General features: G+C 43.6%; 1 long non-coding RNA gene across 1 annotated transcript; it reads left to right on the top strand.

The window, feature by feature from the left end:
* Positions 1 to 1,160: 1,160 nt before the first annotated feature.
* On the top strand, positions 1,161 to 16,238 carry LOC133368444 (uncharacterized). Its single transcript, XR_009758642.1, has 6 exons — positions 1,161 to 1,384; positions 1,652 to 1,780; positions 7,140 to 7,592; positions 10,450 to 10,504; positions 12,803 to 12,897; positions 15,342 to 16,238. It is a non-coding gene; the product is annotated as an uncharacterized LOC133368444 (long non-coding RNA).
* Positions 16,239 to 17,261: the final 1,023 nt, after the last annotated feature.

Genomic DNA, 17,261 nt, shown 5'->3' with positions numbered 1-17,261 from the left:
CTGCACTTGGCTGACTTTCTCTTCTCCTAAAGATACAGGATCAGTCTCAGGCCTTGAACCTGGCAACTCTAGCCATCACAAAGATACAAAAATATCAGCGGTATTAAGGTACACTTTTTGCTTAAGTGGGCCGTAGCTCACTGAGCCCCATGTTGTACAATTACATTTTGTCTAATCTGTTGGGCTGCTAAAGCAAACCTAGAAATCTTGTATGTAGTATGTTTATCCCTATTCATCAGCAAATAACAATTTTTCTCCCTAGTATTCATGAAAGAAACTCTCTGAATAATTCCTTTGAGAATTCTATCCCTAGGAGAATTATACAGAGAGCAATACAGGATATAATGAAGATCATTTCTCACTTTTTCCTGATCGCAGATGCACGAGCAACAATTTACAAGTATTCCGCATATCTCCCATCTAAATGTGCTATGGGTATTGTTTGGAATCTTAAAGCTGTAAATGCTCATTGCATCAAACTACGATTCAAAAAAGTAATCTAGAAGACTACTTTTCACAAGCACATTTCACAGAATAATAAAATGGTTTAAAAAGTGCATCATTTGGAGATGACATCTAGTTTACAGAAGGTCTCCCTCTTTAACTTTATTTTTAATACTCTGCAACTATCGGGGTAGCAGCCATGGGGACATCAACAAGCCATCCATACTCAATGATAAAAGTTTCACATTTGTTGGCCCAACTTCATACAGATCTATTAGAAATTTGTTCCAAATAACATTTTGGGAATATCTTTGTGTTGTGGCACCTACCCTTTGGAATTCCCTCCTCTTAAATCTTAGACAGGTGCCATTTCTGTTATTGTTCAATGCCTAGTGAAGACCTACCTCTTTCAACAAGGCTTCTAGGTTGAGACCTTATCCCAGTCTGCGTCTGTGCTGGAATTGCTTTTTAATATGCAAAAGATTTTAAATCTTTTCTTTTTTAAAAAGTTGTTTTTAAAGCTTTTTTAAAAAAATGTTTTAAAGATGTTTTGTTTTAATATATTTTAAAGTCTGTTTTTATGATGTTTTAAAGTGTTTTTAGTGCTTTTGTTTGCCGCCCTGGGCTCCTACTGGGAGGAAGGGCGGGATATAAATAAAATAATAAATAATATTTGTGTCTGGCATATGCTGTAATTTTAACCAATACAGAATCAAAGCATCATGAAGTCTGGATGATAGGAACTCAGCCTCATCTCTCATCATGACAGTGGCAGTGTCATGTGGGAAGTTCAAGAGAGGCCTGAAATAGAAATATTGAATGGTTTCCAGTCTAACAGCATTTCCCCAGCCCCGTACGTCTGCACAATGCATCACTTGTGGGATTACTTTACCGCCAAAAAAATCTTAAGTGCCTGAGGTACTAAGTTTCCACTTTGGAGGTGAGTAAAGTTTAATACAGTATGGCCTTAACTGAAGTGTGGGGAACATTTGGCCCTCCAAATGTTGCTGGACTACAAGTCCCATCATGCTAGGTCATTGGCCATGTTTTCTGGGGCTGATGGGAGTTGTAGTTCAGCAACATCTGGAGGGCCAAAATTTCACCAAAAGACTTTTGGATTCCAAAAACCCTGTCCAAGTATTGTTCTGCTTGAACTGAATTTCCAGATACTGTACTTAAAATCCTTCTTGTTATTATGTTGGCACAGTCTTTTCGCAAACAGCATTGTGGCTCATCACCTTGGACAGCTCCTTGGAAGTTCAGACTAAAACCTGGAGTGGATTCCACTGCCTCACTGACATGAAGCAACCAGCCAACACTGCCTGCAGGTCCCAGGGTGGGTTACAACAGTTTAAAATTCAATATTAAAAACAAGTGGGTCCTGAAAACACACAATTCAGGTGTCAAAGGCCAGTGTAAAGAAGTATATGTTATATTGTTTTATGTAAACAACATGTAGGTTTCCTTAATTAAATGGCATGTTAAATTAAAATAAAATAAAATACCCAATGTTAGGGGTGGAGAGGGAGAGAAGGGACAAACAGCAGGGAAGAGCTGCTGTCTCTGCGTCCTGCTTGTGAGGTTCCTGGTAGCAACTGATTGGCTGTTGTTAGAAACAGGATGGTACACTAGATAAACTCTTTGCCTGATCCAGGGACAATGGCAGGGGGCTCTTCGCATGCTTCTCAGTAGCAATCATAATTGAGGGAGAGTAGCGTGAGACGAGGTTTATTCTAATCGGCAGCTAGGCACATTTTGTGCAGTGTAAAAAAATTGTGCAGTGTGAACTAAGTTTTTGTGCAGTTAAGCATATGGGGTTTAATAAAGAGCTAAGTAGTTTCTAAAAAAAGACTAGAAAAAATAAAAAGAAATAGAAAATGAAGATAAATACTGGTTCCTTTGAAATCTTCATAGCCTTATACTACTAGACAGCGCTTTTTCAGTTAAAAAAAAGGTGTTAGTACTCATATATTGATAAAGTACTGTAGGTGCCCATACAAAATGGCTGGCATGGGCAGCAGAAAAAGAGCACTGTCATAAAAGACACTCTGCTAATAGTATATTATAGGACAAATTACTTGATTAGTTTGGGAGCAAGCAGTGTGCTGGCTTCTTGTGCAATAGAAAACAAGTTTAGGATAATCCCTGGTGTGAGAGATTAAATCAAATAATAAATAATAAATAAATAAAATCATACCTAGGGAAGATCCGCACTATTCATTTAAAGCACATTCAACCCACATTTGAAGGACATGAATCACACCACAGAATTCTGTGAACTAATTTGTTAAGGGTGGTGGGAACTATAACTGTGAGGGGGCAACTACACTTCCCAGGATTCTTTAGGGGAAGGAATGTGCTTTAAATGTGAGTTGGATGTGCTTTAAATGTATTGTGTGCATCTGCTTAATCCTTTGGCTGGATCCAGAAGAGTTTGTTATATTCCTATGAAGCTTCAACCCTGAATTTTTAATATGTACAACTGTCATTGTTTTGGCTGAAAGTGTGGAGACATTATTGCCAAGCTTCACCACTTGGTGAGCATTTCCCCACACCTTCAGCAGAAAACAAGGACAGTTATTCTTATTAGTTACCAGTGATACTGATATGCTGCCTGCAGATCTGGCATCCAGGCTGCATATGCCTGACACATTCAAATGATCACAGCAGCGTCTCTAGATAACTGACCTATAATGACCCAACAACCTTTTGAAAATCACTCTCACTTTGTACACTCAATCAAAAATTCACCATAAGTTGACAATTCCATTAGAGCTTTGGGGTATTTATTTATTTATTGCAGTGAAATATATATTTTAATGAACATTAACGTATTTCGACAAGGAAAAATAACCTCCCCAAAACTGCAATCATACCTAATAAAAACCAGGCCCTATTGATTGGTTCATATTTTAAAGGTACAATTAAAGAGGCATTTTACCCTTTTTTTAAAAAAAGGTTATGTACTAGAATACAGTGCTGATAAAAGATTGACACGGCCCTGTGATTTCTATCACAGAGACTGGTTATGGTGAGAACCTGTATGTTTTAGGCAACCTCAGAAGGCTTCATTTAGGGATCTATTCACAACAACACTTTTCCCTCATGTACTCCACTGCTGGAATCAGGAACGCTGTGGTCTGGAGTTGGGATTTCTCCACTTCTGAACTAGTTTGGGCTAAGGAAAAGAAGAATATTGGTCCCTAAAGCCAGTGCTGGCTCCAAGGTTTCAGAGGCCCTCCATCAAGACACTTTCACATAAGTTTCCACACAACACCTGCACATGATCTAGTGCAAGGGTAGCCAACGCGATGCCCTCCAGACATTGTAAACAACTCCCATCAGCCTCAGCCAGCATGATCAATGGACAGCCATGGTGAGAGCTGTCATCCACAGCATCTGGATGGCCACCACATCAGCTACCCCAGTGTTAATATTGCAAGCACCAGCCACAGCAAGCTTCAAGTTTGTTTATATATTTATAAAAGTATTTCTAAACTCTCACAAAACATCAGGGTGATGTACAGCAACATTTTTAAAAAATATTTAAATGCACAGTACAGAACTATCATTAAAACCACTGGCTACTCAAGAAAATTTAAAACACCTGCAGAAGCCAGCCAGCATTAAAGAGTCTTCAAGAGATGCCTGAAAGTCAAAAGTGAGGATGCCAGCCAATTGCTGCTTGAAGAGTGTTCCACAGCATGGGACTGGCAACGCTAAACGCCCGACTTCTAGTTGAGGCCAGTCAGGCCTCTCTAGGTGGGGGACAACTAACAGCAACTCCTCCAAATTATCTCAGTGATCGAGCTGCCATATAAAGGCTTGGGTAGCCCATAAGGTATCCTGGAGCCAAATTGTTCAGGGCTTTGTATATCAACACAAAAGCCTTGAATCTGGGCAGCCAGTGTCAATGTTTTAGCAGAGCCCAAGGCTTACACTGCAGCTTACTACAGATCACCTTCATAATGCTAAATGATGGTTTGGTGTAATGCGTAAATGCAGACAAACTCTCCTACTGCCTAATAACTGCCTATTGAATGTGTTTCATTTGTAGCCTTTCTATAACCAGATCCATTTAGAGTAGGGAAGATGGGGAAGAAACTCAGTTCAGATTGCCTTTTAATGCAGAACTATGCAATTCACACTTCCTGCAACAAAACATGAACCGAAGCTGTCCTTCAAAATTAACACTTCTCCAAATTATGTGATGCAGTTCTCCCACCTAATAATGTGTACAAAAATGCATATATAGTAAAAGGGAAATGTGTGCATTAAAATGCAGATATTCATGAAAATAACAAACAAAAATGTATTATGTTGGGGGAAATTGCTTGCAAAAATGTGTGTGTTGGGCAAACCTGCATATAAAAATATGTATATTAGGAGAAATTTGCTCTAAAATGCTGATGAATTTTCATGAGGCCTTTTTTCAAACTGCAAATTGATGCAGGAAGGTGGAGGACTGAATGTGCTGGTTTGGGGTGGTGATTTTTAAAAGGAAACTAAACATGTCGTGTTTTAGAGGCCTGTGCACGATAAGGTAGTGCAGAATATATTACAAATATAGCAGACGGAGAGAAAGGGTGGGTGAGTGAGATTCTGTTAGAGATTCTGGGTTGCACAAAGATGGGACTGTCCCTTTTTGCATCCATAAAATAAAAGGGGACATGACCTCAGTAGGCTCCTTTGTGCTGGAAGAGGTATGGTGTGCAACCTAGGAATTCTTTTTCAGCCTCAGACATTATGGGTAATCCATTCAAGGTGAGAATGGCAGCACTTTTGGGGTGCCCTCCCCCCATCAGTCCTGGAGACAGGAAATGCCCAACCTGACCACACTTTGGACTTCTACATCTGAACTCCTTTTGCCAACCTGGTGCCTTCCAGATGTTTTAGCACTGACTGGGGTTGATGGGAGTTGCCGTCCAAAACATCTGGAGGGCACCAGATTGGTGAAGTCTGATCTAAACAGTTGCCTTCTGTCCAGATTAGAGATTGACAAATCTGTCAATCTCAGTGTGTCTCATTCTCGTTTTTCCAAATTAAATTCAGTTTTCCACATTTCCATACCAGCTTGCACTTCTGTTTTAAAGTCCTCATGAAAATCCTTCAGCATTTTAGTGCAAATTTCTCCTAATATACACATTTCTGTATGCAATTTTGCCTAAAATGCACATTTTTGCTAGCAATTTTTCAAATATAATGCAGTTTTGCATATTGTTTTCACTAATATATGCATTTATATATGCATCCTTTACCCTGCTATATGCATTTTTGTACACGTTACTTGGCTGGTGTATTTGACATTGCAAAATTAAAAGACGTGCATATTTCAAAACAGGGCTGAGTTGTGATTTGCATATTGTTTTGGAAAGGGCAGATTAGGTAAATTCTCCTTTAAATGCAAACTGGATCAAATTTCTCCCCTATTCCTAATCCAGAGTTTCAAAAACAAAACAAAAAACAGTGCTTTTTTGCAGTGTTTTTTTTTTTTTAAATGCTCTTTTACGGACTTCTGGTTGTAGATCTTCAGCCAGCTCTGTGCCCTGGGCATGGGTGAGTTTGTTCTGTTCTGCAACAGCAAAGCAGGCAAAGCCACACGTAAATCATACTGAAGTTATTTCCCCTCCCTTTCTCCCTCCTCCCCAACTTTTAATAACAGTTTACTATTCTGTGAGTGCATATAAAGCATATCCCCTGCTCATCTAGCCAAAGAGTTTGAAAGCTTTTCAGCAAGAACAACCATCAGACTCAAGTGGCTGATTTATGCAAGTGCAAATTCATGTGCCAAGTTCTGGCCACAGAATGCTTTCGATTCCACACACACACACACACACACACACCCTTCCAATAACTTGGCAAACCTTCTGCATCACCTTCATCCAAACTTTTGCCTTTTATAGTCTTTGAATAACACTTCTTAATTCTCCCTCTCTCCCTCTCTCCCTCCCTCTCTCTCTCAAAATTCATAAGGTAATAGCACTATCATCCAACCATTTCCCTCTTCTTATCTCAGCTATTTGCAGTAGGGAAGATTCAGCCTGGGAAATATACAGCCTGTGGAACACACACACACACACTTGTTAATTAAACTTGTTAAAAAGATTTTTTTAAAACTTTTTTTAAAGATTTTTTAAACATGTTTTGGTTTAATATATTTTAAAATCTGCTTTTATGATGTTTTAGAATGTTTTTAGTGCTTTTGTTTGCCACCTGGGCTGCTACTGGGACAAAGAGCGGGATATAAATCAAATAAATAAATAAGGATGCTGTAGCAACAGAGATCCTGCCACAGTAGTGGGTTGAAATAGATCTGGGAATGGGAACCTCAGACCTAGGGGCCAAATGCAGCTCCCAAGCCTTTCTATCTGGCCCTCGGAACAGTCCCCAGGCCATGTCCCCTCCCCAGCTGTGCCCCCTTTCTCCAGGCTGCACCTCTCACTGGCTTTGCACCCTCCTTGTGTCCTTGCCTGGATGAAGGATAGATAGGGACATGTGAGTGTGTGCAGAAAGTAGCCTATGTACAAAGGTCAAAGTCACATTTGTTGCTCCTCCCACTTTTGCCTCTGGCCCCGCCCACCACTGGATGGAAAGGTGTTTTTAAACTGTACCTGTTTAGAATTTTTATTAACTGTTCTCAGAATGCTTTTCTTTTTGTTGCCGTTAAATTGTTTTGTTTTATGTTTGCTGCCCAGGTCTCCTTCGGGAGGAAGAGAGGGACATAAATTTACTTTGATGATGACGATGGAACCCCTGGAAGATTGTCCAGAAAGGAATGTGGTTTGTGGCTGAAAAAGGTTTCCCATCCCTGGACTAGATGATCTTTGAGGTCCCTTTTAACTATGATTGTATGACTTAGGGCAAAAACACAAATATGTCATTTGGAACCACCTTGGATTTCCCCCCTAATTACTGGCAAGTGGTGTGTGTGAGTGTGTAATTTTCATCAAGACCACAGCAAGTGAGTAGGGCATTTTAACCCTTGCCTTGGTATCAACAGGAGCTTTTTCCCCACTGGCTTCCAATTAGCAACAAGGCTAAGTCCAAAGTGCTGGTTTTGGTGTGTCAAGCCTTGTACAACTTTGGATCTGGGTACCTGAAAGACCGTCTCACCTCTTATATATCCAACCAAACACTGTGCTCTGCAGGTAAGGGCCCTTTGCAGATACCATCTCATCAGGAGGTCCATTCTGCACAACATAGGAAGTGGACCTTTAGAGTTGTGGCAACACTTTGGAATTGGCAGCCATTAAATATCAGACAGGCACCATTTCTGTAGTCTTTTGGCAGCTACTGAAAACCTTTCTCTTCCAACAAGTAGAGATCTTTCTCAGTCTGCATCTGTACTGGAATTTTTTTAAGATGTTATTGTTTTATCACTTGTTGTTTGCTGCCCTGGACTCCTTTGGGAGGAACAGTGGGATATAATCATCATCATCATCATCCATTTCACCTTGTATGGCCATAAAATCAGTAGGTGGTAGATGCAAAAGGAATGGGGAAAGGGGAAGAGTTCTTGACACTGGTGAGACTGAATTTTTGCGCACACGCGCACGCATACACACATCACATGCAGCCACCCAGTCTTTCAGACTTGCATACATTCTCAGACACAGACACTCTCTCACACAAGCTTCTAGATTTACGATTGTGTCCAAGTGGAAAAACAGCTGGGGCGGGTTAATCAAATGCAGGCGAAGATTTAAAGCGAAATCCTGGAAGGCAGTGTCTGGTAGTGGTAGTAGGGGAAAGCTCTTCCAAACATGAAGGCCTTGTGGCTCTGGGCCAGAGCAAGAAGATTTACACCTGGCCATGAGAAACTTCAGCAAGAGATGCTATGCAGACTGGGCAATCCTGCAACCCATTCCAGACCGGGGTGGGGGGACTGGGGCAGGATGTACATCATTCCAAAAGCTTTGACATGTCACAGAGATACACAATGACCCCATAGATCTGTGGTGAAATGTTAGCAAAGGCATTGCAGCCTTTTTTTGTTTCACTGGCCAGAAGAGTACATAGGGTTCCTATAACCACCACATTGCCTCCATCAGATTTAGGGCTGCTACACTCTACCAGCCAGGGTGACCCAAGATATTTTGCTGCTTAAGGCAAAAGGACAAAATCCCACCCCCACCCCTGCCACCATTCCACATACAGGAACTTATCAGAATGACATCTGAATCTTGCTTCAGCACCAATGATGGAACAGCATCCTCCACCGCACCTGAGGACAGCAAGCTAACTTAGAGGGTGCACGACAGACTGTGTAGCACACAGAGCTATGAATTGCATTCTGAGTAAGTCCTATTTAGAGTAGATCCATTGAAATTTATGAACCAAAGTTAGTCATGTCTGTAAACACCAATGGGTCTACTCTGAGTAGGACTAGCATTGAATACCACCCTCTGTTTTTCAACAGAATTCCCTCTCTTTGAATATTAGGCAGGCGCCATCTCTGCTATCTTTTCGGCTCCTTTTGAAGACTTTCCTCTTTCAGCAAGTCTTTTAAGTTGAGACCTATCCCAGTCTGCCTCTGTGTCAGAACTGTTTAATAAGTTTTTTAATAATGTTTTTAACCCTTTTTTAAGGTTTTTTTTAAAAAAAATGTTTTCAATGCTGTTTTAATGTATTTTAAGATCTGTTTTTATGATGTTTTAAAGTGTTTTAGTGCTTTGTTTGCCACCCTGGGCTCCTGCTGGGAGGAAGGGTGGGATACAAATTAAATAAATAAATATATAAACAACTAACCACCACCACCCCACCACCACTCAGCATCTGCTGCCTGTTGCAGCTGCCTCACTCTGCCCAATGGCAGAGCTGGCCCTGCTGTCACTTTTTGATCTCGTTGAGCCCTCCTCTTCTAGGCTGTCTCATATGAAAGCTTATACTTCAAAGAAGTGCAAACATTGCTATGACTGATAATGTTATGCTTATCCCACTCCTTTGAGCAGTGAGACGTTCCCACTTTACCCAGGTTTGGTTCCACTTAGAAGGAGATCGCTGGACTATTATGGGTGCTTTGTAACACGTGTGTTACTTTACAGATAACACAGGTTGTGCATAGGTGGAGAAGCTGCTTAAACCTTTAGCTGGAAAACCTGTAGCCATCTAGACGTTGCTGAATTACAAATCATGTCATCCTTGACCATGCTGTTTGGGACTGATGGGAGCAGTGCCAGCACCAGGTTTTGGAGACACTTTTGGCAAGATGTCCTCCATTGGTCCCCCACCCTTAGTGAGTCCACCCCCTCACTCTCATTACCACCTACTTGGTTGCCCAGCACAGAACCATTGAGTAAGCAGGCAGTGACATCTACTGTTTCTCAGCTTCACCACCATTGCCCGGGCCAGAGTGAGACACGGGTGAATGAGCAGGTTGTAAGGGTGACAAGAAAAAGCAAGTCCAGAGGACTCCCTGCTGGGGTGTGGGCTCTCAGCAGATGCCCGCCCACCCATTCCACCCATAATGCTAGCCCTGTTTGGGAGCTGGACTCCAGCAATATCTGGAGGGCACCAGATTCCCCACCTCAGCTTAAACACCAACAGACAGCCAAAGTCCACTGCTCAGATCTCTGGGGAGACAGACATGCCTTTCTGGGGCTGCCTCCAGAAAATGTAGAAATGCAGAAAATGTTGCCTCCAGAAATGTAGATTTGAGCAATTAAAGTGGATTAAAGCACTCTGTCAGCCTGGCACAACAAACCCACTTTTCTGGTTGGGAAAGTGATGGGGAAATAGACTGAAAAGTATGTGGATGAACAAATTATTAACACGAAGATGCATAATCACTGTGTAAACAAGTCAGGATGAATTCAGGATGCATGCTCATTGGCGTATAACCTCCCCACAAACAAATCAGAACAACTGCTCAGTAAAGATTGGACTTCATCTAAAGTCTGTGTTAGCCTTGTGCAAGCAAATCAGGATGAATGCCGAATAAACAGGTCGCCTGGAGGATTCTTCAGTCTCCATCTAACTGCAGTCTGTCCTTTGTTTCCTTTGCAGACACCTAGATTACATGATTCCCAGCCAGGACTGGAGGGAGGCGGGGAAGAGAAAGGTACGCCCTTTTGCCAAAATGGCTCTCCAGAGAAGTTTCCAACTATGTTCTAGTTGTTGTGGATCACTGACATGTAATTTCCCTAACAAAGGAAATAATTGGCAACTTTGCCAGGACAGTTATGGCAGTCTCCAGCATCAACCCTCTCTCCTGTCTAGGAACTGGGGGCGTAATTTGATTCAGTTTGCACTTAATCTACTTAATTCACACTCTCTGAAACAACACGTGGACCGAAACACAGCCATCCTTCAACGTTCACATTTTTCCATATTTGGCTTTGTAGTTCTCCAGCCAAGTAATGAGCACAAAAATACACATACTAGTGTTAAGTGTGCATGAAAATGCATATATTAATGAAAATAATATACAACAGTGCATTCTACTGGGGGAAATTGCTTTGCAAATTTTTTTATATATATTAGGAGAAATTCACACTAAAATGCTGATGAAGGGGAAAAAAACTCATATGGAAACGCGGAATGCTGAACTGGAAAATTTTAAAAGGACACAGTCTGAAATTGACAGATTCACCTAGCCTGACTCCTGTCCAAACTTACCTTCTCACAAGGAAGATTTGAACAAAAGGGACATCAGTGGCATCAATGACACTAAAGTGGTCTTAAATCCACATGTAATTGTGCCAGGAATGACTCTAACTTTTGGGGGTACCCAACCCAGTTGACCTGGGAGAGCTCTCATAAATGTCTCAATTAGAGGCACTGATGGTAAGGGACAGCGGCACGCACGGAGTGCAAAGTAAGAGATGGCTGAAGCCATCCCTTTGCCATCATATTGCATGGAGTTTGGCAGCGCTTCCATTCTGACTGGTTTGGGACTGAATGGGAATCATGCCCCAGAATATAGTATGCCATTGCAAGGGGCTCTGTGGCACATCCACGAAGCCGAGAAGCCTGCTTCCCTCCTGGCCAAGCAGAAGCCAAGATGAAAGCACCCTTCCAGGAAGTGTCTGCTCTAAGGTGTTTGGAATGGGTCTCCCTCTGTCTTGTCCAGGTGTGCCCTAAGCAAGAATCCTATCCCTAAACCAGGAGTGGGGGACTTTTGGCCCTCCAGATGTTATTGGGCTGCAACTCCCATCAGCCTTGGCTATGGGCCATGCTGGCTGGGGTCAATGGGAGATGCGGGATGTAGTTCAATGACATCTGGAGGGCCAAAGGATCCCCAATCCAGTTTAAACCAATAAGAAAAATATTTTTTTCTATTTGGGTCTAGTTTCTATTAGCAATACCCAAAATCTGCCTGCTTCAGCTCATCCCATCTCACGGATTCATTCATTCATTCATTCATTCATTCATTCATTCATTCTCTCTCTCTCTCTCTCTCTCTCTCTCACACACACACACACACACACACACACACACACACACACACACACACACTCACACACACACACACACACACACACACACACACACTTTCTTTGCAAAACCGCTTCAAATGTAGTTTTGGGAGGAGCATAATTGTACTAAATTATAGGTTAATTGTGTACAGTTGTTGTTTAAAGTCAGAAGAAGAATAGGAAGAAGTAGAAGAACAGAAGGAAAACTCATAATTCCAGGGGGAGGAAACACATATAGTAAGGAGAAAGTGGAAAAATTATTACAAGGACAAGAGAACATTTTGAAGCATCAGATAGCATTGGTCTGGGGGTGCACCCTTGTGATTGCATTCACTCCCCACCCCCACTCCTGAAGGGTGCAGAGGTGCAGCTTTTGTCTGGGAATTTTTGTTCCGCTTCTTTGTCAGGAGATGAGCACTGCCAGGCATGTGCTGAAATGTACTCTCCATGGCTATTAAAACCATCTGCTCCTTCCAGATGTTTGGTCCTCTGTTTGTTAAAATCCCCAGAAAGCAGCCTCCACTTTGGATACGTTGGACACTTGATGGTCTGAGGGAGGCAGAGGGGTGGGCGAGAGAAAGGAAGAAAGAGATGGAGAGGGGAGCTTCCTTTACTGCCCTGGTCAGCAGCTACGGATTTCTTTTTAAAAAACAGGGACCCTGTTTTCAGTGGAGCACAACTTGGAGGACCACGAGCAGAGGCAAAGGACTCTTTCCCCCTTCCTGAGTGCGAACAGCAGCAGACAGTTTGGCAGAGCCTCTGCTTGAAAACCACCTCAGCTGCTTGCCGCTATTTGTCTGCCTCTCTTGGCTTGTGTGCAAGCAGCTGCGGTGCCTCAGGGGAAAAGGCGCATAGTGCATCTGGATGCACACAGAGAGCAGTCAGCAAGCCATGGAAGTGCAATCCCTACATTGTTGATTAACATCGCTTTTCCTCTCCAGGATCCAGTGGTGGCTGGTGACCGATGGGACAGGTGGGGCAGTAGACAAGCAGGCCAACAGCAGGTGGAGCCAGAGCCAAGGACAGGCAGAGCCAAGTAAGGTCACATCCACACCATTCAGGGGAAGGGCCATAGCTCCGCAGTAGAGCATCTGCCTTGCTTGCCGAAGGTGCCAAGTTCAATTCCTGGCAACTCCAGGTAGGGTAGGGCGAGAACCCTGCCTGAAGCCCCGGAGAGCCGCTGCCCTTCAGTGTAGACAATACTGAGCTAGATCATAGAATCATAGAATAGTAGAGTTGGAAGGGGCCTATAAGGCCATCAAGTCCAACCCCCTGCGCAGTGCAGGAATCCAAATCAAAGCATTCCCGACAGATGGCTGTCCAGCTGCCTCTTGAATGCCTCCAGGGTCGGAGAGCCCACCACCTCTCTAGGTAATTGGTTCCATTGTCGTATGGCTCTAACGGTTAGGAAGTTTCTGCTGATGTTCAGCCGAAATCTGGCTTCCTGCAACTTGAGCCCATTATTCCATGTCCTGCACTCTGGGATGATCGAGAAGAGATCCCGGCCTTCCTCTATGTGACAACCTTTCATGCTCTTGAAGAGATGGTCCTCCCAACAGGTATAAGGCAGCTCCGTAAGTTCATATCTACACTAAAACCATTCTTATCCCATTGTAACAGTCATGGCCTCTCCCAAAGAATCCTGAGAACTGTGGTTTGTTAAGGGTGCTCAGAGTTGTTGGGAGGTTCCTTACAGAGCTACAGTTCCCAGCACCCTTAACAAACTACAGGCCCGATGACGACTATTAAGTCATATGCATCCCCACCTCCAGTCACCTAGAGAAATATTTACCACCTCAGTGGGAACTGACATTTATTTTGCAAAAATTTAGGCTACCTTTTAGGCCATAGCCTTTGCAAGGGGGCTTAGACAAATAAAATAAAAACAGCATTTTTAAATCATCAAGCCATATTTATTTATGTAAAGCATTTTTGTTGTACTCTTCAGTTTAATTTATTTTATTTGTTGGTACATTTATATCCTATCTTTCCTCCAAGGAGCTCAAGGCAGCATACATGGTTCTCCTCCCTCTCCCTCTCCATTTTATCCTCACAACAACCCTGTGAGGTAGGATGGGCTGAGAGAATGTGACTGATCCAAGATCACCCTGCCAGCTTCATGGCCAAGTGGAGAGCTGAACCCTGATCTCCCAGTCCAGCACTCTAATCACTACACCACACTGGCTCTCCAGTTGCAAAAAGCAGCTTAAAAATAAAGGGTCACCTTTGCATGGAGGTAGGCAGAGAGGATTTGGTGGCCATCTGTCAGGGACACTGTAAAGCATGATTGGACAACTTCTAGCCTGCAGGCCAAATTTGGCCCACCAAACCTTCTCATTTAGCTGGTGAGGCCATTTTGGCCAAGCCATGCCACCTGCCCTACACCTGGCACCATACACCTGAAGTCAGGTGTGGGGCAGGTAAGAATGGAGCTTGGCTGAAAGGGACCCTTGTGCAGCGCTTCCCAGGTGCCCAGCAACCATCTGATTGTCAGGCACTTTGAAGCACTGGGCAAAGCACTTTGCTAGCGCTGTGCTTGGCACTTGGGAAGCACTGAGCACCAGGTTTGCAAAGCACTTTGTACAGCACTTTCCAAACACCCAACAACCAGCTGGGGAAGCACTCCACACAGGGCTGAGCGAGCCCTTTCAACTGTGTCTACCCCCGTGGGCCAACTGCCACCCCCACAGGCCAATTTTGACAGGCATCAATCTCATGATGTCATTATGATGTCAGATGTTTGGCAGGTGGGTGGTCAGAGCTGGGTGGAAGGAGCTAAAGATCAGGCCCATGGAATCAAGAAGGTTCCCCATCCCTGCTGTAGACCTGCATTATAGATACCGGATTAAGCAGCGGAGTAGGCTGGATGACCTCTTAAGACTCTTTATCAATTTTTGAGATCTGCCACTTCAGCTGCCTAATGGGTAGGACCGGCCACAAGACAGTGGGCTACAAGTAACAGAGGGGACCAAATATCCTGAAAGAACTGGGCTGCCATTTGTCTCCCTTCCATGTTCCTAGCTTAGGAGCAGCCTCTGCCAAAGCCGTCTCATGCGCTCAACAGAACTTGATTAGGAAGAGTCATTTCCATTCTAAGTGTTTAAATGCTACGTTCCTTGAGCCGGCAATTCTATTTTCCAGGACTTCCCCCTCAATAAACAATGGGTAGACAGAGTGTGGTCCAGAGGAAAATGTGAGTCGGAATCCTGGCCATCTGCTTCCCCCAATACCCAATGATAACCATATGGAGAGGTTCTTGGACCTTCACTTCCCAAACAGGAGGAAGATTTGCAAGGGAACAGGAAGAGGATGTACAGAGCAGGGCAGTCCCAGTGTTGACTGAAGCTGATAGGGTGTGTTTGCATGTGTGTCTTCGTCTGCACAGAAAATGCCACCCATCTCAAGTCAGTACAACCACAATATCATTGAATCACATTAAGCTAAGCAGGGTTGAAGAAACATGTCTGTCTTTCTTTTCAGTCTAAGAAAATAGCATCATGATGTAAACTCCTCTCAAGCTGCAAGCCATCAACTCGCTGCTGTTTATGCTGTAATCCCACATTGCCACAGTTACATCATGCCAGCGAAGAGTGTTTTCAGTGCTTTTTTTTTGCCGCCCTGGGCTCCTACTGGGAGGAAGGGCGGGATATACATATAATAAATAAATAAATAATATATGGAATTGCTTTCACTTAGACATGAAATGCTATAATCTGTGGGGGTGGGGTTTGTTGACGTTCATGATCATTTATGCTTCAAATTCAATAAAATTTACATTTGAAAAGAACAGTTGTATGTTCTAATGGGGAAAATGGTGGCTTCCTGCTTACAGCCAACATATGATATTTAACTTGCAAGATGCATTGCTTGCTTCCCTGAGCAAATTTATCCCTACCTCCCTATCCTGTTGTATGCAATGAGGGAGGGAGCTGGAGCCATGTGGCTTGAGTTCCCTTAACTGTATCCTTGGTGTCACCTGAAGGGAGGGTAGGAGGGTGGGTGGTTTTGTTCCCACCAGAAAATCTGCCTGCTCTTGTGGCTGAGCCCATGAAACAGCGACATACAGAGTAAAAAGATCCCAGTTCTTCACCTGACGGCTTCAGACAGCATGTGAACAATGTTGGTACAGCAGGGTTGCACAACTTCTGGCCTGCCAGATGCTGTTGGACTCCACTTCCCATCAGCCCCAGCCAGCATGGCCAAGGGTTGGAGATGATGTTTATATATACATATTTGTTTTCTCTAGATTTTGCAGACTAGATTCATTTTGAGCCTGTTTTGTGATATTTTGTGGTGTTATTTATTGATACTTATTATTACTATGTTCTGAATTGTTTTTGTTATGTTGTTCTTGCTATGGAAGCCGCTTTAAGGTCACCCGGTGATGAAAAGTGGCATACAAATATACTAAATAAATAAATAATAAATAATGGTGGAAGTTGCCTCCAGTGCACAAACAGACGATTTCAGGAGTGACTCTCTGGGTTTGGAATTCCTTGGGGGACAGCCCTAGCGAGGTGGTACACAGACCACATGCCATGCATGCAGAAGACCCAGGTTCAGTCTGTGACATCTCCAGCTAAAAGGGCCAGGTGTTGCAGCAGTGGTTGATGGTGCCCATTGGGACTGGTAGGGCAGAAGGCAAGGAGCCCAAGGACTAGATACATCTGGAGCCGATGACAGGCACAGATGCCTAATTCTAGTTTTGTCCCCATCTTCCTCCCCACAGAGTTGCATAGGGACTAGCGAGGAGGAAGCTCACAGGCAGTTTCGCCCCCTGTGCTGTTGTAAAATAAAGGCGGCTGGCAGGTGCGGGGGTGGCTGAAGGGAGACTATGGTTGGTGGGGCTGTGCCCCATTCACCCTAATGGAACAGCCTCCACTGTCTAGCACAGCCTTTCCCAACCAGTGTGCTTCCAGATGTTTTTGGACCACAACTCCCATCAGCCTCAGCCAGCATTGCCAATGGTCAGGAAAGATGGGAATTGTGGTCCAACAACATCTGGAGGCACACCGGTTGGGAAAGGCTGGTCTAGCAGGTGTTTCCCCACTTAGCCCAGAGCCCCAAGAATTCTATTGCCCCCGACACCTGCCTGCCTGCCTGTGCTGGGTTGGAGACTCCTTGGAGAGGAACATTGTAATGGGACAATGTCGATGGCTCCAGGATTTGGAGTACTTAATCTTTCCCTCTCAGACAATGATAGTTTGGCTAGTTCATCCGTATCAAACTAAAAATCTTTACTTACTGTAAAAGAGTGTGGGATTCCCGTCATGATGTGTGGGAAGGTTTTGTGTTTTTTTAATTGCCAAAGGCAAGTAATTCTACCAGAAGTAATTAAACCAGGCAGACAAAATAAAGTAGAAGGAACAGAGCTAGGATCAGATGAAATGACGTGCCTTT

The sequence above is a fragment of the Rhineura floridana genome, chromosome 12 (genome assembly GCF_030035675.1).
Source record: "Rhineura floridana isolate rRhiFlo1 chromosome 12, rRhiFlo1.hap2, whole genome shotgun sequence".
NCBI lineage: Eukaryota > Metazoa > Chordata > Lepidosauria > Squamata > Rhineuridae > Rhineura > Rhineura floridana.
Note: the sequence above shows the minus strand (reverse complement) of the source record. Positions and strands in the feature narration are given on the sequence as shown.